This window comes from Lepidochelys kempii, chromosome 6 (assembly GCF_965140265.1).
Source record: "Lepidochelys kempii isolate rLepKem1 chromosome 6, rLepKem1.hap2, whole genome shotgun sequence".
Taxonomy (NCBI): Eukaryota; Metazoa; Chordata; order Testudines; family Cheloniidae; genus Lepidochelys; species Lepidochelys kempii.
The window spans coordinates 50,204,069-50,215,624 of record NC_133261.1 but is presented as its reverse complement, the minus strand read 5'-3'; positions in this window follow the sequence as shown (position 1 = coordinate 50,215,624).

The window sequence follows — 11,556 nt, the reverse complement described above, 5'->3', positions numbered from 1 at the left end:
AACGAATGGCTACGCAGGTGGTGTCGGAGAGAAGGCTTTGGATTCTTTGACCATGGGATGGTGTTCCATGAAGGAGGAGTGCTGGGCAGAGACGGGCTCCACCTTACGAAGAGAGGGAAGAGCATCTTTGCAAGCAGGCTGGCTAACCTAGTGAAGAGGGCTTTAAACCAGGTTCACCGGGGGAAGGAGACCAAAGCTCTGAGGTAAGTGGGAAAGTAGGATACCGGGAGGAAGCACAGGCAGGAATGTCTGTGCGGGGAGGGCTCCTTCCTCATACTTAGAATGAGGGGTGATCAGCAGGTTATCTCAAGTGCTTATATACGAATGCACAAAGCCTTGGAAACAAGCAGGGAGAACTGGAGGTCCTGGTGATGTCAAGGAATTATGACGTGATTGGAATAACAGAGACTTGGTGGGATAACTCACATGACTGGAGTACTGTCATGGATGGTTATAAACTGTTCAGGAAGGACAGGCAGGGCAGAAAAGGTGGGGGAGTAGCACTGTATGTAAGGGAGCAGTATGACTGCTCAGAGCTCCGGTACGAAACTGCAGAAAAATCTGAGTGTCTCTGGATTAAGTTTAGAAGTGTGAACAACAAGAGTGATGTAGTGGTGGGAGTCTGCTATAGACCACCGGACCAGGGGGATGAGGTGGACGGGGCTTTCTTCCGACAGCTCGCAGAAGCTACTAGATCGCACGCCCTGGTTCTCATGGGTGACTTTAATTTTCCTGATATCTGCTGGGAGAGCAATACAGCGGTGCATAGACAATCCAGGAGGTTTTTGGAAAGCGTAGGGGACAATTTCCTGGTGCAAGTGCGAGAGGAGCCAACTAGGGGGGGAGCTTTTCTTGACCTGCTGCTCACAAACCAGGAAGAATTAGTAGGGGAAGCAAAAGTGGATGGGAATCTGGGAGGCAGTGACCATGAGTTGGTTGAGTTCAGGATCCTGACACAGGGAAGAAAGGTAAGCAGCAGGATAACCGTAGACCCTGGACTTCAGGAAAGCAGACTTCGACTCCCTCAGGGAACGGATGGGTAGGATCCCCTGGGGGACTAACATGAAGGGGAAAGGAGTCCAGGAGAGCTGGCTGTATTTCAAGGAATCCCTGTTGAGGTTACAGGGACAAACCACCCCGATGTGTCGAAAGAATAGTAAATACGGCAGACGACCAGCTTGGCTTAATGGTGAAATCCTAGCGGATCTTAAACATAAAAAAGAAGCTTACAAGAAGTGGAAGGTTGGACATATGACCAGGGAAGAGTATAAAAATATTGCTCGGGCACGTAGGAATGAAATCAGGAGGGCCAAATCGCACCTGGAGCTGCAGCTAGCGAGAGATGTTAAGAGTAACAAGAAGGGTTTCTTCAGGTATGTTGGCAACAAGAAGAAAGTCAAGGAAAGTGTGGGCCCCTTACTGAATGGGGGAGGCAACCTAGTGACAGAGGATGTGGAAAAAGCTAATGTACTCAATGCTTTTTTTGCCTCTGTCTTCACGAACAAGGTCAGCTCCCAGACTGCTGCGCTGGGCATCACAACATGGGGAATAGATGGCCAGCCCTCTGTGGAGAAAGAGGTGGTTAGGGACTATTTAGAAAAGCTGGACGTGCACAAGTCCATGGGGCCGGACGAGTTGCATCCGAGAGTGCTAAAGGAATTGGCGGCTGTGATTGCAGAGCCATTGGCCATTATCTTTGAAAACTCGTGGCGAACGGGGGAAGTCCCGGATGACTGGAAAAAGGCTAATGTAGTGCCAATCTTTAAAAAAAAGGGAAGAAGGAGGATCCTGGGAACTACAGGCCAGTCAGCCTCACCTCAGTCCCTGGAAAAATCATGGAGCAGGTCCTCAAAGAATCAATCCTGAAGCACTTACATGAGAGGAAAGTGATCAGGAACAGTCAGCATGGATTCACCAAGGGAAGGTCATGCCTGACTAATCTAATCACCTTCTATGATGAGATTACTGGTTCTGTGGATGAAGGGAAAGCAGTAGATGGATTGTTTCTTGACTTTAGCAAAGCTTTTGACACGGTCTCCCACAGTATTCTTGTCAGCAAGTTAAAGAAGTGTGGGCTGGATGAATGCACTATAAGGTGGGTAGAAAGTTGGCTAGATTGTCGGGCTCAACGGGTAGTGATCAATGGCTCCATGTCTAGTTGGCAGCCGATGTCAAGTGGAGTGCCCCAGGGGTCGGTCCTGGGGCCAGTTTTGTTCAATATCTTCATAAATGATCTGGAGGATGGTGTGGATTGCACTCTCAGCAAATTTGCGGATGATACTAAACTGGGAGGAGTGGTAGATATGCTGGAGGGCAGGGATAGGACACAGAGGGACCTAGACAAATTGGAGGATTGGGCCAAAAGAAATCTGATGAGGTTCAATAAGGATAAGTGCAGGGTCCTGCACTTAGGGCGGAAGAACCCAATGCACAGCTACAGACTAGGGACCGAATGGCTAGGCAGCAGTTCTGCGGAAAAGGACCTAGGGGTGACAGTGGACGAGAAGCTGGATATGAGTCAACAGTGTGCCCTTGTTGCCAAGAAGGCCAATGGCATTTTGGGATGTATAAGTAGGGGCATAGCGAGCAGATTGAGGGACATGATCATCCCCCTCTATTCGACATTGCTGAGGCCTCATCTGGAGTACTGTGTCCAGTTTTGAGCCCCACACTACAAGAAGGATGTGGAGAAATTGGAAAGAGTCCAGCGAAGGGCAACAAAAATGATTAGGGGTCTAGAACACATGACTTATGAGGAGAGGCTGAGGGAACTGGGATTGTTTAGTCTGCGGAAGAGAAGAATGAGGGGGGATTTGATAGCTGCTTTCAGTTACCTGAGAGGTGGTTCCAAAGAGGATGGTTCTAGACTATTCTCAGTGGTAGAAGAGGACAGGACAAGGAGTAATGGTCTCAAGTTGCAGTGGGGGAGGTTTAGGTTGGATATTAGGAAAAACTTTTTCACTAGGAGGGTGGTGAAACACTGGAATGCGTTACCTAGGGAGGTGGTAGAATCTCCTTCCTTAGAAGTTTTTAAGGTCAGGCTTGACAAAGCCCTGGCTGGGATGATTTAATTGGGGATTGATCCTGCCTTGAGCAGGGGGTTGGACTAGATGACCTCCTGAGGTCCCTTCCAACCCTGATATTCTATGATTCTATGATTCTATGATACAGATTAGCGGATAACATGTGGCCTAGATTCTAATAATCAATTTTTCCCACTCTTAGGAAGTCTCCTGGCTGAAAGCACCAGAGCAGAGTCCTCTATATTAAACAAAGTCAGCTAATGGTTTTCCAAAAAATGGAGAAGACCTTCAGAAACACTAATGAGACTTAGATGCCTGATCCCTATATCAGTGTGTGTGTGTGTGGGCAACATGTTGCACACATTTATGCTAATAGTGAATTTGGCCTGCTGTGTGCAAATATAGAGCTGGTTGAAAAATGGGGATGGTGGGGGGAAATTGAGTGAAACATATTTTCCATTTTCATTAACATGTTTCAATGGGAATGTTGAAACCGGCTCTGATTATATACTAAGTGCTGTACTTTGTATCCCCTGGTATTAACGGGGAATGTTGTCACTCTTTTTCTGTTTCTCCAAATACATTTCATTTGAACACAGTGAAAATGTGATTGTGGATATTTTACTTCAGTGTAATTCAGGAAGACCAACAAAGGGCTCTAAGGAGTTTTCCATGAAATGTGGTGGCTGGCATGCCAGCTTGCAAATCTAAGACTGAAACTATGTTCCAGTCAAAGATGTCTATTCAGACTGCCTTCAAAGAGAAAAATATGTGAACAGGTCAAGGAGTTTAATTTCCATAGCACTTGCGCTTGTAACTCACATGTAGTGTACAATAATGACTTAAATGCCCATTGGCAATAATGTAATGGGAGACTTCTGTGGATAAGAAGAAAATGCATTGAAGGTAACAATCACAGGCCAAATTCTGTGTGTAAACCATTGAAGTAATATGATGTAACCGAGAGCATAATTTGGCCTACTGTTTTCAAGATAGTGCTCTTATGAATGTTGATTTTACTGTTATGAATGAAGCTCTCTTTAGTTAGGATCTTAGGCCAAGATTTTCCAAAGTGACTAGTCATTTGGGTTGCCTCAACTTTTGGGTGCCAACTTGAGACACTTAAAGGAGCCTGATCAGGATTTAAATTCAGCAGGAGCCATCCAGACCAGAGCTCCGGTAAATATTTTCAAACCTGCGGGAGCCCTGGCACCTCCCATGGGGCTGAAGCCCTGAGTCCCAGCGTACCCTGCAGGGCTGAAGCCCCAAGCCTGAGTGCTCCCCAAGGGGCTGAAGCCCCAAGCCCTGATGCATCCTGCAGGGCTGAAACCCCAAGCCCCCCCGTGTCCCCGCCCCCTTTCAGGGCTAAAGCCCCAGCGCCCTCCACCCTGGGGTTAAGCACTGGCACCCACTGCACTGGAGCTGATGCCTGGAACCCCAAATAGGAGGATGCATGGGGGGGGCTCACAGAAATAGTCTCTGAGAATTTAAGCCCTGAGCTGATTTTCAGACTGTGGGCTACTCATCACCTTGTGAAAATCAGGTTCCTTTAAGGTATATTGTTGGCCACCCAAAAATGGGTGCACGCAAAATCACTAGTCACTTTTAAAAATCTCGGCCTTACTTTTTAAAATTTTTTGGAATAATTTGAAGTAAATTTTCATAACAAAACCCTGATTTTATTTAAAAAAAATCTCTTGGGAGGATTAGGGTATCTGGCAAGAATATAAGTGCAGGGGATAGTTGCACAAAACTCTTTTAACAGTTTGTATATTTTCCTCCTGATCCTTATTCACTTTTCTCCATGAGATGATTCAGCTGAACATATAAACTGTCGATAAATATATTTTCAGCTCATCTCACTAACTACAGTTGCATTTCCATACAGAGGCGCCGACTTCTTCTCTGCCCAGTGGGTGCTCGACTCCCCTGCCCCGCCTCTTCCTGCCCCTTCAACACCCTCTTCCCGCCCCCATTCCACCCCCTTTCCCCAAGCCCCCACCCCTCCCCTACCTCTTCTCCGCCTCCTCCCCTGAGTGCGCCGCGTCCCCACTCCTCCCCGTCCCTCCTGGAAAGTCCTAAGCGCCACCAAACAGCTGTTAGGCAGTGGTGGGGGCAGTGGGAAGTGCTGGGAGGGTGGAAGAGGAGTGGGAATGCTGCATGCTCGGGGCGGGGGGGGAAGGAGAGGGAGGTGAGGAGGAGGCAGCTTGGCTGCCAGTGGGTGTGGAGCATCTGCTAATTTTTCCCCAGGGGTGCTCCAGCCCCAGAGCACCCATGGAGTCGGTGCCTATGTTTCTATTCAAAGTTCTTACATTCAGCATGCCCAAGCCTATTTTATTTGAAATAACTTCTCAAATTAGAAGCTTGGTGTGTTTTTTTCATTGTTTCATCTGCAATGTATCACCTTCATGTTATTTTTTAAGATGAGATCTTATAGTATACCGCTAGTCATCCCACAGCTCATTGGATTTTATTTATTCTGGCCTTCTAATCTAATAGAACTTCTATGTTGTAACTTGTTGCTGTTTTTTTCCCAAGGATACATCATATGATTTTAAACAACTGCTGTATTTCAAAGTGCAGATATAAACTACTCAATGGTCTCTAGTCACTCCCTGGATAGGTGTGGCATATGGGAATTCTTCATTTTCTGGCTGTAGATCAGAACGTGATTAATGTGATTCCACATACAGTATATTGGTTGGAGAGAACTGGCTCTGTTTCTTCTGAGTATGATGTTGAAAGGGGGTAGGGAGCGAATTGTTGTACTGTTTCCAAAAACAGATTTTTACTTGTTCAGTTATATATAGATCTGGAATGTAGAGATATTGGGCATGATTCCCCACATCTTGTATGTATGTATGTACGTGCGTACGTATGTATGTATGTATCAATCTATCTATCCGCTTCTTCTTTTTCCAGTGCATGGGCTATCTTAAAACCTTAATTTCAGCCCTAACGAATGGTACATAGCTGCACTACTCTAGAAGAAGCTCCAAGAAGGAACTATGACTCAGAGAGCCACAATTCCTTCCATGGTTCCTCCTTACTTCAGTGCAGAAGTCAGATACCTCAGCATTTTCAGTTACCGAGTGTATTTTATTTCTCTTCTTGTGCTTGAAAGGCTCTGCCCACTTTTCACTTCTCCCTATCCCTTCTCTGCTCACCTACTCGCAGGTGGGAGTACGAACAAGGGTAACTGGGAAAAGGGGTCCTTCTTCCCTTTATTCTCTGGCCAAGTGCGATAAGACACAATCTAACTTTATATGAGTGCCTTCTCCTTGGGTAGTCATTACATATCCACTCATTAGTGTTTCCTTTGCACTTTGCACAGGTAGATGCCTTGCACAGGTATAAATGACTATAATTTGGCCTATTAATTTTTGGAGTTGGATCCAAATTAATATTGGAATGATACATTAATCATCGGGCTGCTTGTTGGTTTTTTTCCTTGTGGAGAAATGCTATGTTGTTTTGATTTTTCTACTTAGTCTTCACTGACTTCCACATGATAAATTATGGTCACCATCAGGCCAGTGTACCATTCACCATACACATCTGAAGTTCCCTTTAGGCAATGGATTTCCCATGGACTAGATCCATTGTAATACAGGCCTGAGGAACTAGATTTTATTTTCCATGGTAGCAGTTTGATATTTTTCCCAGGAGCAGGAATAGGAGTTAGAGCCAATAATCGATGTTGTTGCTAAAACAAAAGCACCAATTAGTATTTCCTCTGAACCTAACATTGGTAATGTGATTCTGGGGCCTGAGTCTCCCTCTGCAAGACACTAACTTTTCTTGAAGACAATGAGAGTTACTCACATCTTCAGCAGGGGCTGAGGCTGGAAACTGAGTCTTTTGGATAATTATTTTTAATTATTAGATATTGCCAAAATATTCAGCTGCCTCATGCTCTGCAGTGTTAGAGCAGTTTAGAAAAAATGTAAATTTTTTTGGTATGAGCAAGGCACCAGCATGTATTTGATGTGCTTCACCAATAGATAGACAATTGGGAATAAGTTCTCTAAAGATTCAAAGCCTGATCCAGCATGCATTAAAGTCAACGGAAGCCTTTCCATTGATTATTATTTTTTATTTGTATTACTGTAGCAACAAGAAGCCCCAATCAAGATCACAGCATCATTGTGCTAGGCACTGTACACTCATTTATCTGCCCCACTGACTTTTCAATCTAAATAGACAAGACAAAAAAAGGTGGCAGGGAAACAGAGATGAAATAACTTGCCCTAGGTCACACAACACATAAACGGCACAGGTAGGAAAAGAACTGAGATCTCTTGCCTCCTATGAAATGGATCTCACTGTGCTAGTGACTTGAATGGGCCTTGGATCAGGCCCTCAGAGGGAAGATTTCTACCAGCTGATCCGCTAACCCACTTCCTGCAACATCTGGTTGTTTCCTGCATGTTTCCCATCCCAGTCTGCCATGCTAAATTGTGATCAAGCTGCATTACAGTATAGGGTGATATGGACAGTAGGCAATTCAATTTTTGTGAAAGTTTTCATTTGTGCAAATAAATAAAAGATAGGATGTAGAATACAGCCTGAGCTATGCATAGCTTTTGTATTGGTCTAATTATTTTGGTTAGGGGACTTATTTTTTACCAAAGTGGTTATTCCAGCACAAGCCCTAGTTATATTGGTTATAAAGGTGCATTGTACCAGTCTGAATTATTTCCTTTTCCATTTGGGAATAGCAATACTAGTATAAAGCTGCAACCACATGGGGAGGGGGAGAGAGAGGGGGGCAGGGAGGGGGGCGTGTATGGCTTTAACTATACCAGTATAATTAAAACCATGCAACATTTTTTGTGCAGACAAGCCCTGACTGTATACACATTCACATGCCTCTTTCTCCCATTTGCCATGTGAGATATAGATATTAAAATGGGCCACATTGATTAAGGAGAGTGATTCTGCAGTCAGGTCTACATGAATCTTATCTCTGTGCAGAACCCTATTGACTGAGCGAGACTCCATGTGGGTGGAAGGTCTGCCTGCATGGAGTTTATTAGAGTCAGGACCTGGCTGCATTTGCAATGGAAGTTCCCTTTTCCTTTGCCTATGTACTTTCTGAAGGGTAACTTAGTGGGAATAAAAGCTGTTAGAAAGCAGGAGTGTAGATTTTTGAGGGTGTAAATTGGAAATGTTAAGAAAGAAGTTTCCTGTCATCTGAAGACTGTACACCAGAAAAAGGTATTAATACATCTGAGAACTTATTAAAATTGCAGCTCAATTTTCAAACTGTATCATTTATGAGGATCATTTTACCAAAAGTGCTTTATCTTGACTTTATTCATTTACACAAAGACTAGCAGACTTAAAGACAGTGAGCTAAATTCTCCTTTCATTTATACTTCTGTAAATCTGAAGTAGCTCCACTGACAAAAATTGGCCAGATCATCAGCTGATGTAAAAGGGTGCAGCTACCCAGAAGCTGATTTACACTACTTCCATTGGGCTTACACCAGTTTTAAAAATAATCTAAACTAGAGGAGAATTAGGCTTACTGGACCAAATTCTGCACTCAGTAATATGAACTGAACTAAGAGCCAAAGTTATCCTTTCAAGTGCAGTATTGTGTGAAAAATTGTATAGGTGTGTTTAGGTATATATCCCAGCTTTGTACTCTGAACTTTGAACAGTGTCAACACTGGTTTGTCTGCTCTGAGTATCTGAGACAGACATATAAATGGATATAGAATGAGAAACACACTTCCTTTGAACTGACCTTTACTCCTAGAGTGGGCATAAGTAACAGACGAAAAAGGTAAATAAGACATCAAGTGAAAACATACAAAAGTTACTCTTAGTTTGCATCAATTTATACAAAAATATTCAGGTATTTAATATAGACTTAGTTAAAAATCTGTTTTAATAATTTGTTGATCCTTTTTGAACAACTTCATAGGAAATCTTCATGTGGCTAGTTCTTAAATATCGTAAAAAAGCAGATTAATTTTGTTCAGTAGCACATTGTTGTACCAGGTAACAGATAACTTCCTGTGTTGAAAAGATGACTTGAAGATTTCATAGTAATATATTTGTAGACAAGGAAATATCATCTTCCAAACCTGCTGTGTCTTAAAGAAATCTATGAGAACACCATCTAAGTCAGTATTTTAGCCCACCTAAGTATTAGCCAAGGTATTAGAAACATCCAGGAGGTATTAAACTCATACACCTTCTAAATTATCTTAGCTATCTTTTTGGTTTAGAATTCACATAACTGGCCAATTTAGTTAGATCTCTAGGGCTAATAGTAGTTGACTATGTCACTGCCAACAGTGCTAACTGCCTAAATAAGAAATAAAAATATTTATTACGCTCAAAAAGATGTGCAGGGGACCATTTACTGTACTTGCCACACTGTTCACATTAATTTCCATTTTAACAATAGGGCATATCACAGACACGCCTGGGAAGGTGAATACTCTGGTGTGGTAAGCATCCATTTTTTAATGTTTGTCAATGTTGTGCACATTATAGAGGATGTGAGGAAAGGAGTTCTCAAATTCTGTTCTCATTTTCATAAATATAAATCCAAAATAATAGTTAAATCAACTCACAGTAGAATTTGACCCGCCTTGATTAATACTATTGTAACAAAACAAAACAGTTTTATTCAAAAATTCTAACAATTTAGTATAAATTATCTTCTGCATTATGTAGTCTTTATTTTTATTTTCTCCATATTGCTCTTTTTCTTCCTCATTCTCCGTTTTTGCCTCTCCCACCTTCTGCCTTCAGCAACTGATCACAGAAAAGCCAGCAAACTAAATGAAATCACACACCAAATACAGATGGTAGATTTAGCAGTTTGGATAGGACAACAAAAAGCTATTACAGAAAAAGCATATCACTGTAAGGTAGCTATCATCAGTGCTGATCTTTGACATTACTAAGAGGGGAGGGTTTATTCCTTGTATTGTTTCTGTTCCTGAGCACACTCCCTGTTTTTCAGATTGTGTAACTCCCTGAACAAAATGGGGACAGAAAGACAACACAGATTCTAATCCATATAGATTTTTGTACTGTACTCATCATGGTAGCATCTGAGCACTAGATGTACTAACATTGATACAGTATAAGTTCATGCAACATAAAATATTGTGCTCAGGGTCTGCATTAATTGAAGGTACGTACAAACAGCGGGCCAAATTCTCGGCTAGTATATATGTGGCTCCAGATCTGGTCCAGTGAGTTTCAAAAGGGAAGTTCAAGACAGAACATTGAACATCTCCAAAGACAGTCACAGGGGTACTGGAAAGAAATGGCCATTTGGGACAGCAAGTTAGAAGAAACGTGTCATGTGGGCTCATTTCTCTAAAGCATAGAAGTCATTAATCATTTATGTTCCCTTCCATCTGAAACAGCTGCCTGCCTGCATTTTGCTGACCAGACAGAAGCTAAGTTTTGGGCCTCTCACTGCCTGTGCTTGTACATTCTATCTATATATTAATAATCTCCCTGCCTACTTGTGCTGATGAGAGAGGATGTAACTTTCTTGGCATCTATTTTTTGTAGTGAAGTGAAACCCTAAAACATTCATGCTTTTAGTGAAACTCCTTCCTGAAATTTCTCCGATTGCTCATTATCCCACAGGAGGTGCTGCAGTCCAGTCTCACTTGTGGTATCAAAAGTTCTAAGGCTTGACTTGAGAATTTCAATAGCTTTCGACCTATTATTTGTATTGTCAGAAGATTCTCTCCTTGATGAGTTACAAAACAATCCCTCATATCAAGCTTATTTACTCATCTTCTAATAAGGCAGAACTAAGCTTTCCATAAAAATTCTTTACTTCAGAAAGTATGCTGTCATCCCTATGGACTACTGCAATTAGTGAAATGCCAACCAGCAGGTGGAGACGCATGAAAGCATTCTCAATCATAGGCAGACTGCTTTGACATTTCATTCCCATAGCTCTGGCCAAGCATTATAGCTGGCCAGGTCTAGAAAATATTGCTACTGGTTCCTTGGAAAAGTTCAGAATTAAAATCTTGGACTGCTGACAACCAACATGAGACAGAGCAGCTCCTACTGTATGTCTCAAATTCACAAAGCCACAACAACGTGCTGCAAAGCTATTTAGTCAGTACCTTTCATATATCACTGAATCATGAAGAGAAGTTAGCTGTTGATTCCTATCCCGACCTTGATTTATTCAGTTTGTTCAGCAGCTAAGAGTTGTCTGTCAGCATCAGCTGTGCTGAATGATGCAAGAAACCACACAGTGTTCAGTATATGCAGATTCACTTACGGCCTTGTACTATATAATGATGGGGCCTTTCATGGCTCAGTTCAGATACTCTCCAGATGTGTTTGCACCTATTTTATCTAGAAGTTTGTATTAAAAGTCTCATGAGTATAGCTTTGCTTCCTCTACCAACCCTTCCCCTGCCTCCCACCCAGTATTTCCTCTTTCTGATCTGAGTGGAAATATCAAATATCACAATAATAACTAGTGCTGAAATATTCCTGCCAAAATCAGGAAGTGCAGAAATATGCA